Source organism: Apteryx mantelli, chromosome 1 (assembly GCF_036417845.1).
Source record: "Apteryx mantelli isolate bAptMan1 chromosome 1, bAptMan1.hap1, whole genome shotgun sequence".
Classification (NCBI taxonomy): Eukaryota; Metazoa; Chordata; class Aves; order Apterygiformes; family Apterygidae; genus Apteryx; species Apteryx mantelli.
Window position 1 is genome coordinate 25,721,588 of NC_089978.1, and position 15,752 is coordinate 25,737,339.

The 15,752-nt window shown below is 46.6% G+C and overlaps 1 long non-coding RNA gene across 1 annotated transcript in view; it reads left to right on the forward strand.

Moving 5' to 3' along the window:
• LOC106500453 (uncharacterized) overlaps positions 1–8,015 on the forward strand; it is a 40,279-nt gene extending 32,264 nt beyond the window's left edge. The window contains exon 2 of the long non-coding RNA XR_010883353.1: positions 7,141–8,015. This is a non-coding gene — a long non-coding RNA (uncharacterized lncRNA). The remainder of the gene's footprint in view (positions 1–7,140) is intronic.
• Positions 8,016–15,752: the final 7,737 nt, after the last annotated feature.

Here is a 15,752-nt window from a genome sequence, read left to right on the forward strand (position 1 = left end):
CCTGAGGCTTGGAAGGCCAGAGGTTTAATCTGGAAGAGCTTCTTGAGCCTTAATTTACAGAATGAGATCTCTAATTGCAAAGCATTTATCTTCTTCAGTTAAATATAGATGATTATAATATGTGAGATCTGTCTTTTTTCCCTGTGCTCTCTTTAACTGTGTTTGTTAGACATGAAAGGAAAAAAGGATTAAAAGGGAGAGATCATATCGTAAACAGCCCTTCAGGGTAGGTGAGAAAACAACAGTAACTCTCTGAAACAGAACACAGGGATGCCCTTAGGAAAAGGTTTTGAAAGTGTCCTGCATTTGAAAGTTAATGAGTAAACAGATCTCAAACATTACTTTAAAGACTGACAATGCCAGCTTTAACATCTCAAGCCTGCACCACAACTGAGAAGAGACAAAGGGAATTTTTAATGGGCAATAAATGGACTAATATTTTTGGATGCAAAGCTAAAAGCGGGTTAGTTCTGATGGGATGTGGGTTTGTTCTGAACTTCCTGACACAGTGGCTTTACTTTATTGGGTTGGTTTGCTTTACACCATCTTCTGTCGAGGCACCACTTTTCCTTTAAAACAGGAAAAAAGACGGTCATAATAAATAATCCTCCTTTGAGACGCAGTAAAACCATTGGGCATTGAATTTGTTGGCTTTGGAGGTTGTGTGGGCATGTGCCAGGCCACCTCTTTGCTGTCCTGTGATGCCTTGCTTCACACCTGGCTCAAGTTGCCTGTTCATGTCTGCTCCTGTTCCCATATCTCCTTGAGAAGACGTCCCCACGCTAGTGAAATGCTGGCAACAACGTCCCTCTCCAGCAACAGCTAGCAGCACAGTCACCCCATACTTGCACTTCAAATGAACAATCTCTTGGTTATTGTGTTCCTGGATGTGAGGCATTTTGGAGGAAAGCTGGTCTTGTCTGGAGCTTTTGTACAGTTCCTATCACGGCCTCCTGACACTCAGGGTCCTCTGCATGGGCTGTTATGTGCATTCAATAGCTACAGTAAAACACCACAAACATGACTGCACCTTTGCGGTCACAGGAGGAGCCCCAGCAGGTCCCCAAAGCAGGTGTCCCTTTCCTTCACCCAGAGCTGGCTCAAGGCAGAGACAGTCACCTCCTAAGATGCCAGACTTCCTATTTTGCTCATGCCTGAAGAGACAAAAACAGAAGTTTCTGATGTAAACGGCTTATCCATGCCTTCTGCCCGTATGACCCTCTGCTGAAGGGAAGAGTCTCAGCCCCTTGCCCACTCCCAGCAGCCCATGGAGGGCAGAAAGAGCTGTTGCATGGGGTGGAGGAAGGGGAAAAGGAGTGTATCTTGCTGGGCAAGACGGATGGAGGGATGTGTGGGTACAGGAAGCGGGGGTGGAATGGGACACCCCCCCGCAGGAGGTTGGATGGTTAAGGGGGAGTGGCATCAAGCGAGGGTTGGGAGAGGCAGGGAGAAAAGAGAGACAGGGAAACAAAGAACCCCTATTACCAGCCAAAAGCCAAGCCTATCGAAGCCCCCTAAACCTGGGTATGCCTTCACCCACCTAGAACCCTTCGAAATCCCGCTGATGTCCTCCAGACCCTTCACCCACACAGGGTGCCCAAAACCATATCACGTATGCCTAGCCCCCCTTATCCTTACACCTCAGAAACTCGTGAACCATTTCACAAACCTTTTTGCTGTCCTCCATTTCTCCCAAAGCTGCTCTGCTGTAACTACAACATTGAGACAGGTCTGCATACATCAGCATAAGTTTCCAGCCTAAAAAAAAGAAGAGAGAATCAGCTCCCTATGCTTTAAACATCCAGACACCAGGGAGCACATGCCACCCCTTGACAGAAAACATCAATAGCACCTCCACCCCCTTATCACAGCTGTTTTCTGACTCACTTACCCTTTTCCTAAGGGTCAGCCACCACCTTCCAGTGCTTTCTCAGTTGATAAGAAATACTTAGTTGAACTTCCGTGCTCAGTCATTATGTTCTGTCTCTTCCAGAGCAACTAAAATCTCAATCTGTCTGCTCACACCATGCTGGACCCAGCCTCTCAGATCTAAGGATCTACACGGCTCCTCAGAAACCTTCTGTCCTCTCTGCGCTCGACCTCTCACCAGGCTGCCTCCTACCCGAGTGCATCATCTGCCCCCTCCACAGGAGAGGTGTCTGCCCTCCTCCACGAATCACTTGACTCCCTGTCACTGTGAGCTTAGATACTTCAACAAATGGGCAGAGGCACAGGCTTGGCTCCTCTGTGTCCTCTTCCTCCCCTCACCAGGGCCTCCTTCAGTACATTCCCAGTCTCTTTCCTCTCACTCACTCCTCTTAGCTCTTTCTGGGTTAGTCTTCATCGAGCTTCTCTCTGTCTAAGTGACAGGCTGCCAAACAGGCCAGCTCCTACTTACATAACACTTCACTTGACTGTTCCCGGGGGTGCAGCTTTGGGCCAATACGAGTATGAATGATCCCATTTCTCCTGCCCTGTCAGTGACAGTACCACATGGGTCAGCTCTGCTGTGGCTTCTCTTTACCCTATGGAAGTTAGCACCAGCAAAGGTGCTACATTTGTACTGCACAAAAACAAGAACTGTGTCTAGTCTACCTTTCATACATATATAGGCTCTATCAAGTCCTGTGCAATTTCTGGCATCCTTCTGAGCAACTGGAGCATGCAAGTGAAGAGGGAAGAGGCTGCTGAGCTGCTGTGCATTTTGATGAGCAGAAACTGCTTGCACAAGGGGCCACGTTCGTGAGGGCAGCCCTGGCCCTGGGCACTTGGCGAACACAGCTGCCTGGTGCAAGGCTCCAAGCTGCTTGTGACCCTCTTTGGAAAAACGCAAGGGTTCAGCTTTCTTTTGGCTGATAAAGTGGGTATTGTGAAGAAACCAGAAATACTAGTCCTGCTCAAAAGCTCTGCTGTGCCTCAGGCGAGAATACCAAAGCAGGATTCTCCCTTCAAATAGGAGTCCAACAGCCAGATATCCCCATGCAGTCCCAGGTGGAGGGCCCTGCTGGCTGGGAGTACACACAGTGCGTGACTCCAAGGAGAGAGGTGTGCAAGTGGGGACGGACAGACCCAGCAAGGCAATGTAAACCCCTGGGGATAAAGGGTTTGCTCGCAGGGCAGAACCAGAGAGATTTCAGCACCTGACTTCCCTAGGTGTAGCCTAGGTGGTCCCAATGCCTCTTTGAATTTGGCTCACCGAGAACATCAGCACCATCAGCAGGAGGTGAAAAACAAGGGAGAAGAACTGAATGGGCAGGTGTATACACACAAGCAGATGGAAGAAGTGGGTGCTCCAATACTGCTAAGACAAGCATTGAAGAAAGAGATAAAGTTTAAAGAGGACTAGAAAAAAACAGAAATTCTCTTTACGGTGCATGAGATCAAATATCACAGAGCAAGGGTAGGTCTGGGAAACTGAATCGCTGTGACTTTTCAGTGGGAGGAAGAAGCCCCTTGAGCTAAAAACCATGCTCCCATTTCCTGTCCTAGGCCACTGCCCACAGGCTCATGGCAAGCAACAATATCAAGTGGGAAACACCGACCTTAGTGGATATCAGTTTAGCAATCTCCAAGTCCAAGCAAACCCCAAATCCCACCAGAGCCCAGGGGATGGCCACTTTCCCCCTTGATTCCTGCTCCTCCTGTGCCTTGCCTCTTTTTTCTTTTTTTTTTCTCCAAAACAAGATTGCTCAAAAATCCATAAATCTTCATTTGGAAATGCTACCAGGAGGCTGCATGGATGTCAGAGTTCAATTGTCCTGTTCTGCAGGAGATGATTGGATGTTTTTTCTAATAGTCCTTTCTAATTTGAAAACTACATTTAGTTTTTACATCTTTTACCTTTTCATTAAACAGTTTTTCCCTCATATTCTCTTTAAGAAAGGAAAGTGGAGGCTCTGCCGCAGAATTCTGAAAATGCTCATGTTTTTTAACATCATGCTCTGGCTCCTGAGGCCTTATGATCACTTGTGACCATGAAGAATTAGGAGAGGAGACACAGCTGTGAAGAAACCGCGGGAAGCCACTCTGCTCCATATTCAGCCTAAAACCTTGCTGACTGGTGCTCGACTCAGAGCTAGGGATACACACAGATCTCGCAGGAAACCTCTAATAGTCTTCTCTACCCAGGTTCTCCCATTGCTGTATACAAGTTGTTCCATAGTCTGCAGCCCATGTGCTAAATAGTCCAAATTTGCAAAATCATGACTTCTCCTTACCAACTCCCTCATTTTGATACATTCCTGTCTTCACTTTTTTTTTGTTCCATCCTGTGTCCCCAGAGTCCTCCGTGAGCAAGAACTTGCTTCCTCCAAGTTGTAATGCTCCTCACTTGTTCACTCTCTCACAAGCAGAATCATTTTGGCCAGCAACCAGGATGGCAATGAGGGCCAGGCACATGCAGGGCAGCTGAAAAGTGCCTCAGCTTTGGGAAATCCTGCTGGGCTGTAAAAGCTGCCCACAAACCCAAATCAAATCAAGCAAGGCCTGCCTGATAATTCTTTGGCATAAGCCCCAAACTCAGTGAACTGCTTTTCCATACAAGTATTTCCAGGTGGGTTATTAGGTCCTTATCCCTTCCATCTTGTATCCTCTTGTGGTTGAAAATGGCATTCTTTAGAGCAAGCTATTTTTTAAAGGAAAACAATATTTTCCATTACATTTCTGGTTCCTCTAAACCAGAGGATACTTTGCAAGACCCAAATTCTCCCTGCCACAACACATAGTGCTAAGGTGTCATCTCCCCACAATGTCTGTGCCCATGTTGGACTAGTTAGGGCTATAATCTACTTTTTTTTCAGGACATTGATAACTGGTATGACCACCAGGATGAACAGTTATGGTGATACAAAGGAGCTGTACACTGTTAAAACTAGTTTCCCCTCCTGCACTTTTATAGAAACATCATTGTAGCCACATTTGAGTCTCTGCTGCTTTAATTGTACTGGAGTGGTTAAAATGAAAGAGCTGAGCCAAATCTGTAGTGCAGCTGTCTGCTGGCAGTGCCGTGCGGGTCAGGGGCGAGGAGGCAGCCGCCGGATCCATGGAGCTACCTGCTGTTGCGTTGCTTTGCTAGCTAGCTTGTTCCCATGTGTGCGCGCACAATGTTTGGGAAAGCTCAGCTTGGCCAGGAAAAGCTGCATCCGCATGAGGACCTCTGTGTCCGTGTGACACGCAGCAAAACTTTGCTTTCTTTCGGTCAGCAGGAGGCTGTTTTGCTGTGCGCCCAGCAATGAAAGAGGCAGTCAGGCAGTTTGCTGGACTTGTGTTGTTTTTACTGCGTTACCCACTGCAACAAAATGTGTCTAATATGGACAGGATTATTAAAAATGGAGCCCAGGTGCAAGACTTGCAGTTCTGTGACTCACTATTGCATGAGAGGAGCGGGTAAGGAAATGGTGGGGTTTTTGTTTGAAAATTTCCAAAACAACAAACTAATATGTTTGTTGATTTGAGTCTCTGGGGTCTTGGCCACAATAGAAAATGAAGAGAGGTGGAGACAGAGTGGTACAAAACCCGAAGCGTTTCTGTCAGTTAAGACAAAATGTTTCACTCTGAGAAACTTTCAGACCATATGGTTTTGAAAGGACATGTGTCTTTGAAAAAATACCTTGCCCAGTAAAATCTGGCCAGGCAGTGAGTGATTTGGTTTCGAAGCAGCCCCATCAGCGAGACCTTACACTGCAGGGCGGACTGGAGGGCTCACCAGCAGTTGATGGAGGCAAGAGCCAACAAGGATTTCTTTCACAGTGGTGCCTGGGAGAGGCAGGTGTCCATGGGAGCCCTGCTGGCTGCTGCTGCCTCAGCAAGCCCATCCTCCCCGTTCAGGAAGGTGAAAAGGGCCACGCAGGCGCAGCACGCCAGCATGACTCACGGTCCCCGTCGCACCCCCTCGCTGGACACACTTCCTTCCAGCATCCCCTCCCAGGGTGGATTCCCGACACCTCCCACTCCTGATATCTTAAGGTTTTTTTCCAAAGTCAGCCCAGCCCACTCCTGCTGGTGGCCGGCCAGCTGTAGCGAGCTGCGCTCAGCACTGCTGCCTGCGCTCACGGTTGGGCCAGGCGCTGCGCCAGTGCTCCTGCGTTTAACCTGCTCATTGCAGCTGATGAGACCTGGTGAGGCAATGATCAGAGCCAAGCTGGGCTCCAGCACAACCTGGGGTCTGTGAAGTCCTGGAAAACCTGGAGAGCCCTGTGCGGTTGAGGGAAAGTGAAAACAGGGCAGGAGCTGTTGCAAAGATGTTAGTCTCCCTCGCATATAAAAGCCCCACCCAAGTTTCACTCCTCACTCCCCTTTTCATATTAGAAAACAAACAAAACGGAAAAAAAATCAACATTTGCTACTGTGTGTTGCCCTCGCTGCCATGTGATCCAGGCATGTGATTCAGTTGTTGATACTTGTTTTTTTTATAGGATCAAACTCGTAGCTGCCGTAAAAGCCTGTGTAACTTGTCAGAGCAATTCTCTACTCTGGCAAGTTACACAAGCTGTGGAGCTGCTCTCTGCCCCGGGGTGTCCTACCTCCCCCTGCTTTCTCCCTGCATGGGAGACTCCTCCTCTCCGTCCATCTTCAAAGGCATCAGCTTGACTCATTTTTAGGGAAATAGGCAGGATTCTTCTTAGCTGCACTATGGGACATGGTGAGATGCCTCAATGAGGCAGCAGTTTCTTTTGACCTTTCCTCCCTTTGGAAGTGTTGCTCACATAAGAGGGAGCTTGAGCCTCCACTGATATATAAAAAAAAAAAGAGAGAGAAAGAGAGAGAGACTGGGATTGCCAGCCTGCAACGTGCTCTGTATTTGATTTCCTCTTGCAGTCTGCACGGATCTGCCTGCCTGCACAGATCCGTTTAGTCATGTTGCACAGCTGGGCTGGATGGGGCTGTTTGCTGCAGGACTGGTGCTCGTTCCCAGGTCTCCTCAGGGATCAGATGTTTGCTGTGCTGGGGAGCCAGCATGCTGTAGCTGGGCCCCTTGCCTCCCATCCAGCATCCTTTGTCTGAATTCGGTTGGCGGTCGGGGGCTCCGGAGGATGAGGGGGGACTGTGCAGAGCTTGCATAAGAAACCAAGTTTTAGCAAGGGGACTCCCTTTTACTGAAGGGCTGGAAATAACCATGGCCCTACCTGTGTTGTCTTTCAGTGGCCAGTGTGCTCTGGAGTGGGCCAGCCTGCCTCTCACTTCTCAACGGGTCTCATGAACAACGGAGGGAGCCTCTGCTTTGGTGGCTGCCTTTGCTGCAAGAGATGGGCCACGGCTTTGGGGTACCTTTATGATTCTCCGCTACTAGAGCTGACCTGGGACCAGTCCAGCACCTGATCTCGGATGATTTATGGCCCTGGAGTGCAGCCACAGCCTCATGGTTACAAAGGCATATGGACGCGGCTGGGTGCTGTCCTGTCCCTCCAGAGCACATGGGCGAGGAAGTGCAGGAGGTGTGAAATGCTGGTGCTTGCCGTTGTGGTAACTGTTCATCACCACCTCTGTGGGTTATTGAAGATGAAAGACATAGTGTGAACACTACTGAGCTCCCCTACTTGCCCAAAATCCACACGTGCCTCCAGGTGATGCAAACCCTTCCTGGGACTTGACTGTAATTACAAATGAACTTTTTGTTCACGGTAGTAGGTGCCAACTCTTCTTATGGGGTTTAGCTATTCCATACAGTTGTTCCTTGTAGCTGGGGATGGCCCCTCCTCTCTTTCTCCAGGGCTCACTGTCGTTAGCTCCTGGTTGGAGTCTACCACCTGCTGACACTACTAGTCTACGGAGATACTAACTTGTTTTTTAAGTAGAGATCGGGCATAACAGTCGTTCAATGATTCAGTGATCTCTGTCTCCCCTAGACAGAAAATGTATCTCTGCCCAACCAAAGCCACTCTGCAGACAGCAAATGTTCACCTTTGCTATATGACAAGGGTATAGACTGTTGCTATGCTCTCCCTGTGCTGTGTGACTTTAGCTAGGATGTTTAGCTATGTATTTCTCAATAGAAATAAACATACTATTTTCTTGAAGATGGTTTATTTTGTTTCTATCAAACATAAAGCCTGGAGGCAACAGTGGACAAAGTGCTTGCTCTGCCTGTTCCCATGTTTCCTGTCTTTTTACTTTGCTGCAGTATCTTCTCTCTATTTAAAAAGGTATCTTTTTGATCAATAGTATACAGAACAACTATTGACCAAAGCCATTTTTCATACTGACTGGATTTGAGCTGGACAGTCACAGATTCTAAAACCCATTGCAAACTCCTTGAGTTGCCCCAATCTTCATTAAAAAATCTGGTGTTAGTGCTTTTCTATTTAAAAAAAATTTTTTTTTAACTTCAGAGATTATATTTGGGAAAAAAAATTACTTTTCATGATGGTTCTAACTGCCAGAACCATCAAATTTCAGGCTGCTTATTTCTGTGCTTAAGTAGGACTTCAGGTGCCTAGTCTGCTACACCTAAAATATGTCTGTTTCTAGATTGCTTAGTTTTACTGTATTCTGGCCTCCTCCTTTGGTCATGGCCTGTGCGAGGAACCTGTTGCTTCTCTGGGCTCTACAACTCCCTGCTCTGACACGTTGGCTTGAAATTCCTTCTTCTCGCCAAAGGGTCTCAGGCAGCTCACGTCTGTTTTGCATCTTAGCTCTTGTGTCTCATTTTTTTTTTCTCTGGCATAGATAATGGTCTTCATACCCCATTGGTTTCTCTTTGCTGAACATGAGCCTGTGATTTTTTTTTAAATCTTGTTCCCATGTATGAAAGAGGTTCTGTTTTGCCAGATCACAAAGCCATCAGCATGGAAATGCCAAGTGTATGTATGGCCCTAAATAATTAGCCAGATAAGGTTCACTATGTGGTATTCAAGAGTAGTTAGTATCATTCCTTGGTTTTCTAGGAATTGGTATAGCTTGTTGTTGCTTGTTGAAAATGGCTTTCTGCTCTTAACAACCATCTCTCTTCTCCAAATGCCTCTTTCTCCTTAGTGATACCAGCAAGAAACAAATTTATGATGGTACATATAAATATGAATAATAGGCCTGGAGTCTTCCATATTTCAACTTGTAATTTTGCCGATGTTTCACCTTTCAACAACAAAAAATCTAAAATACTGTTAGAGGGTCTGTCATTTTCTGAGAAGCTCAGTTAAAAAATAAGTTTAAATTCACCCCATTTCTCACTGCCTCTGTTTCCATGACAGGTGGGTTTTTTGTTTTTGTTTTTTTTTGGGGGGGGGATCTGTTTTCTTTGTAGACTGTAGGGCTTGTTGGCTAGAGATTGCCTTTACACTTGTATGGCACTGAGTGCAGTCACTGAAAGTAGAATTCTGAACCTCTTCACAAAAGCCAGTTTAATTGATTTCATTCTCCCAAAGCAACATCTACTCATAAAAAGACAGATGAATGTTTTTTTCTGCTCTCACATCTCTCCTATCTCCCCAGGAAAAGTAACACAAATTTCAAGCAAGCAAAGGGACAGAGAACCTAAGACATTGCACAACAGTTATCCTGATTAACCTGACGCTGCTACCAAAGGTTGCAGTTTCACTAGCCCAAAGTTTTGCTGTGCAGGAGGCTTTAACAGAGGTGAGGGGTGCCCGCTTAGAGACAAGCTTCCAGAGTCTAAGCAGCAAGTCTGTTGCAATAACTCTGTTGATCAAATAAAATTTCTGTTCACAGCGCAGAGCCAAAAGCTGTTTTTGATTGCAGCCTTGAGGGGTATTTCTTGGCTCATGCGCAATGTTTTAAGCCATGTGCAGCTCTACAAGTCATTACCAATGTCTGAAATCTCTTCATTCTTTTTATTATCCTCGGAGATGTGGAATGAAGACTATTTACCTTGCCTCATAGTTCATTATGATTATTAAACCGTCGGAATGAGAACTTGTGCACAAGAGTTGGATATATCAGGCCTGTTCTGGCTGTGTCAACATTATTTCTCAAAGAAGAGAATATATTCAAAAATATGACCAACTTTCCTTTTTACCATTTTCCTCTCATAACTGTATTTGTGTACAAAGATTTCACAATGCTGTGTGTTACATATTCACTGTTTGCTGAAGCAGTAATATGAGGTTTCTCATTGCCGTATTACCAAGATACATACCAAGACACTTTACAAGTACACATAACAAGTCACTTCATTAATTTCCTGGTGCCTTAGACCCTCAGATTCCAGGGTCAGATCTCACCTCTGCTTGTATCTCATCTGCCTTCTCCTCCCCACTGCATGTAAAACTATTTTAATTTTTCTGCTTGCCCCTCTGGGCCCTACCAGCTCTTTATCATCCAAACAACTCTGGAGAAAAGAAAGACCGTGGCCCTGAATGGATCAGGTGTCATGAGCAGCACCCATAGATGTGCCTACACTGACGCAGAGATCTCCAAGCTGGCACAGTCATGAGCTCCTGTCACCACGCGGTGCAGCACGGTGGCGTGCAGAGCTACTCATGAGGGTAGGAAGGGCAGGATATTTGCATTAGCATGGGATTACAGGCCAGATAAAGAGCAAAGCTTGTTCAGGCAGGCCCTGACCAACTTGGCTGTGCTGTGCTCCAGAGGCAGCTGCAGCTCTACAAGCCAGCAGCTCGTTTTGTGCAGCGTAGGTATGTCCCAAAGTCCTTCGTGGCTTTCTACCCCAATGGCCAGGCCCTGCTTGCAAAGCAGATTCATTGACTTGAGACTTCCACACACTTTCAGTGACATTCAGGCTCCTGAGTGCCTAAATGTCCTTGGCAAATATGAGTTAATTTTCTAATCTCTTGAGGCACTGGGGGATTTTACTGTCCCATCTGAGGTTTCCAGTGGATCTGCAAGTGTTAGATCTTTTAGCACCATTTTCAGAAGATGAGAAGATCCCAGCCCAGCTGGTGGTGTTGATGGCAGCGGGAACAGAAGGCTCAAGCTGGAATGGGCAGAGATTGAGCTGCCCTCTCTTTCCCATCAGACTTCTCTTAAATTTACGTTTGGCAGGTCACTGTGGAGGAACATGGCCACCTGACACACTGGTTCTCTAGATGGAGAGGACTGCAATTTCCTAGGCTGTTTATCTGTCTCCTTTCTTAAGCAACCACCCTAAATAAAATATAAATGAGATGTGTGCATAACCCATATGCACTTTCATGCTATACAGTTTTGTTCCTGAAAAACAAGATTTTGCCCACTCTCAAAAAAAAAATGCGCTGTTTGCTGGGCAGATCAGTCTTACACCTTCTCCTCACTCTACATATCTTTTATCCTCTGCTTCCAGGCCACTGTGATGTTTAACTGGAGCTTGCAGGAGTAAGAACTGTCTCATGACTGGTTCATGTAGCACCTACCAAAATGAGGTTTTAACCCTGGTGAACATTTCTAATACGTAATATATAATAAATTGGCATAACAAAAATGGATAAATTGGGAATACAGCTCATTATGGAAATAGTACCTTGTATGGGAATAATTCCTAACTCCTCAGGATTCCCATACCCTTTTCTGTTTTGCTCTGAGCATTCAAGAACATGCTCACTGCAAGATGGTTTGTGTTAGGAATGCTGACATTTGCCTAATAAAATATCAGAAATATCTAAGTGGCAACCCTACTCAGTCAGAATCAAGAACTTTCTATAATTTATCATGTTTAGACAATGTTGTTGGTTGTTTTTTCAATTCATGCATTTGACATCACATTGCTGACAGCACATACAATTTAGCTATTCACTCTAGAACCCTTATCAATACAAAGCTACCGCTATATTATATATATGATATGCATATAAAGAGAGAACTGCATTAACTAATAGTTCTACGGAAATATGGATGGCTTTTATGAATAATACAACCACATATTTTGGCACAGGGATTCTACTAACTTGCTTAATATTGAAGTATTATTATTGTTGTTATTGTTACTGGGCCCAGGAGCCAATACTCATAACCTGCTGCACTGGACACTAAACACGGAAGAACTAAATGGTGCCTACTCCAAGGAGTTTCACTGTAAGAAATGACAGATGGATATGGGTAGGACAGTGGCACCACAAGCAGGTAGAGCCAACTGTAACAAATATTACACTCAGTTATGCTCACTTATGCTTTCTCCTAGTAGCATATTTGCATTCTGACCTATCCACTGCTTTAAAAAAGAATAACTAAGATCTTCTCTGTAGGTAGGTCAGAACTGAGTTGTCTTTTAAACAGTAGCAAATGTTCAGATCCCAGGAAGACCATGTAAAGGCTGTATGTACATATACAGTTTTGTCAGTTCCCAGCAGTGGGAACTACTCAGGTTCCATAGCACACCTACAGCACAGACCTTATAGCAACTCCCCTGGCCCTCGAGCCAGCCGCCCTGCCAGCGGGAAGTGCACTACATGCTGGTGGACTTTCTAATTGCAGCACCTCCCAGCGAGGCTCCATACTTACTGCTAATACAGCCCTGAGGGAACTTTAGGTGCTCAGCACCTTCCATGGTGCCTTTTTCTCCATCCCTTTTGTTTCTTCAATCTATTTTATTTAGGGCCATCACAGCTACCACAATCCTGCTGCTACAAAAGCTCTGCAGACTGACTGGGTCTGTCAGCGTAGTCGGGAGGGTCAGCAGAGGTTGTGGGGCAGCCATCCCTAAAGACTGCCGGGTAAGGAAAACATATACAGTTGCCAGGAGCAAGTCATCGGTGTGCTGAATTGCACTGAGCCCTAGTTTGGGGTTGAGAGGACTTGCACAGGTGCACGGCCACTGGAACGCTGTTGGGTGGAGGGAAGCCCTAAGGCAGTGCTTCACTTTCAGGCTTGACTCTGGCCTCGAGGGCGCCTTGGAGCCTGGAGGTGGTACCAGGGCAGCATGTGCAGGTGCTCACAGGTCATGACTGATTCCAAGTGCAAAAATAAAGCTTTTGATCAAGGTAACAGCAATCAGTGGGGAAGTGCATAAAACTGGAGGGAACAAGCAGACTGAACAAGTAACCCAGATGCAACCAACCAGACAGAACAAGTTGTGTACAAACAGTCCCTAAAACTGTGCAATGTGCTCTAGGTGACCCTGCTTGAGCAGGGGGGTTGGGCTAGATGATCTCCAGAGGTCCCTTCCAACCTCAGCGATTCTGTGATTCTGTGATTCTGTTATGCAAAGTTCAAATAATATGCAAAAGGATTTTTTTCCTGCCTGAAAGCAACGGGGACATGCACAAGATCTTTCTCCCTTCCACCAGTATTGAGTAGTGAATGGCAGTGAAATCATCTATGCCTGCAGCATTTGGGGTGTAGGGCTCCCCCATACACAAGTGAAGCAGGCAGGAGTAAGGTGAGAGTGATTAGAGGCAATGCACTCCCTCTAGTCATCTTGCCATTTCTGCAGTATCTCTGCCAGATGCATCATGAGAAGCCTTACAACCATGGGCACCCACTCATTTAACTTCTTCCCTTTCTGCCGTTCTCCTGTTATGCTTTTCCTCTATCCCCCTGTCAAGAGCATCTGCTCCTCCGCTGCCCTGGAACAACCAGGCGTTAGCCACAGGCTTGCTGCTGCCAGGGTGCTTCTGAAGGCACTACAGTCAAGGGCACTTCTGAGAAAGATAGAAAACAACTTTGATTTTCAGCAGCTGCAAAAATGGAAAAATGACCATTTAAAAACCCTACATTTTTATTTTTACCCAGTACCCACAAGGGGCAGCAGTGTAGGGCCACAGCACTGCAGGAGGGATTGCTGTCAGAAGCTCTGGCCACTGCTGCATGATGAGTTTACTGGGCAGATAGATTCCCATTTCCCAGGAGAGGGGAGCTTGGCCAGGGACCTGCTGGAGGATGCAAGGGGCTAACAAAAATCCAGACTTTGGGGCTTGGAGTTGCTCATCTCTTGGTAGGGGTACCCAAGGCCCAGAGAGAGCAATCGCTTCAGATAACCAGAGGATGCTTCATGGTCCCTCTGTTAGCAGAAAGGAGCCTGCTATAGTGCCTGTGGAGTGGTGTGCCTGGGTACTCCATGGTGGAAGCAGTAATAAAGTCATTATAGCCAGGAATCTCAAGTGAACAGAAGCTGCTGCAAGGAGGCATGGTCTGGGTTAGCTGACGACAAGCAGAAATCCCTGACGCTGCAACTGCCTCCTTCCCTGGGATATCTCCTCCTCTCCCATTTACCTCAGAGTGAAGCAACAGGACTGTCAACACTCCTGGCTAGCCCATGTTCACAGGACTGTGAGCCACGTTTCGCAGGCGGAGGGGGAGCTGGGAGGAGAGCACAGCATACTGCTTCTGTCTGCTGAAGGAGGCAGCGTGGAGGAGGGGCTCAGATTTCTTAACCTTCACTGTTAGTTTCTTGGCAGCCTTCAGCTTAAGGAAACCTTGCTTGCTTTTTTTCCTCCCTATGCATGGATAATGACACCCATTTTAAACTACTCTTCTTAGAAAGGTAGGGGGGTATGCCAAGAAAAGAAAAACATGTGGTGGAAGAGCGGGAGGGAAAGAACGCAGCACTCACTACAGCAGCTTTGCCTTTCCTTGCCACCCCCTATTCTCCAGAATTAGCCTCAGCTTTGGGTTTGGCATCCCAGTTTTCAAAGGCAGCTTTTCTGAGCTCCCCAGTTTTCTGAGGCAGATGTAGGGTCAGCAGAGCCTCCTCCTTACTTCTCACTTGTGTCTCTGTCCTTCTCAGTGTGGAGCTCAGAGACTGCCTCTGCAATCCCAGGAGGTACCTTACAGGGAGCCCGTAGCGAGGGGTCCCCACTTTTGATAGCACTTCCCTTCCTAGGGAAGGAGCAGAAGATATCCCAGAGTATTTCTGCCACTGGACGATGTAGGGATACAACTGCCAAAGGTCCTTCACTTTGACTTGGAGCTACTTTTCATCCAGCTTGCAGACTTTTGTTACAATCTGGTCCTCACAGAGCAGGGCATACAGCCAATTCCCTCCCTGAAATTAAGAGATCCTTTTGCTCTCTGTAGAAACGTGGCATTTCAGGTTGTGCACATCTCCTGTGTAACTGCAATTGTCTTCTTACATATAAATTGGCAAGATTTGGGAAGGTACTGAAGCTGAAGGGTTCCAGTCAGCCTGGACTGACCTGGTGGAGTTCAGAACTGCGGCCACAGTGACCCCATACAAGATGTTGTGGGATAGCCCTGGAGAACTGGTACTGCCAGCAAACGTGAGGGAGTGTCCAAACTTGCTTTCTGATGTTTGGCAACTGAGTGTTTTTTGTCTCCTAAGAAGATGGTGGTACTCAGCTGAGAAAAATCCTGTGTTTAGTTTTAATTCTGGGGGGAGACAAATGACTGAGACAATTTCTGTTTCCAGAGCTGTCTGTAGTATACCAAGACTGAATGCTTGAGCAGAAGAAAGATTTCCAAACGAATTTTCTAAAATGCTTTTCAAACACCGTTTCTGTAACATCAGGATTTTCAGCCTACAGGTCTAGTTCCTTAGCTAGCATAGAAGGATGCAGATCCGCTGAACTGAACAGTGTTCTGCTCCTTCACACGAGGAAAACCACAGAATCACAGAAGAGACCTCTGAAGGTCCAAGCTCATCCAGCCTCCTGCTTGACACAAGACTATCACACTAGGTCAGGTCAGCCTTGGCTTTGTCTAGCCAAGTCTTGAAAACCTCCAAGGATGGAGATCCTCCCTCTCTGGGCGCCAGTGTGGCAGTCCGCTCTTAGTGAAGACATTTTTCATAACATGCAGTCAGAACCTCCCAAGCTCCAGCTTGTGGTTGTTGTCCCTCATTTTACCATTTGCCACTCGCAGGAGGAGTTTGGCTCTGTTGCCTGTGTAACTCCCATTATAACAACTTC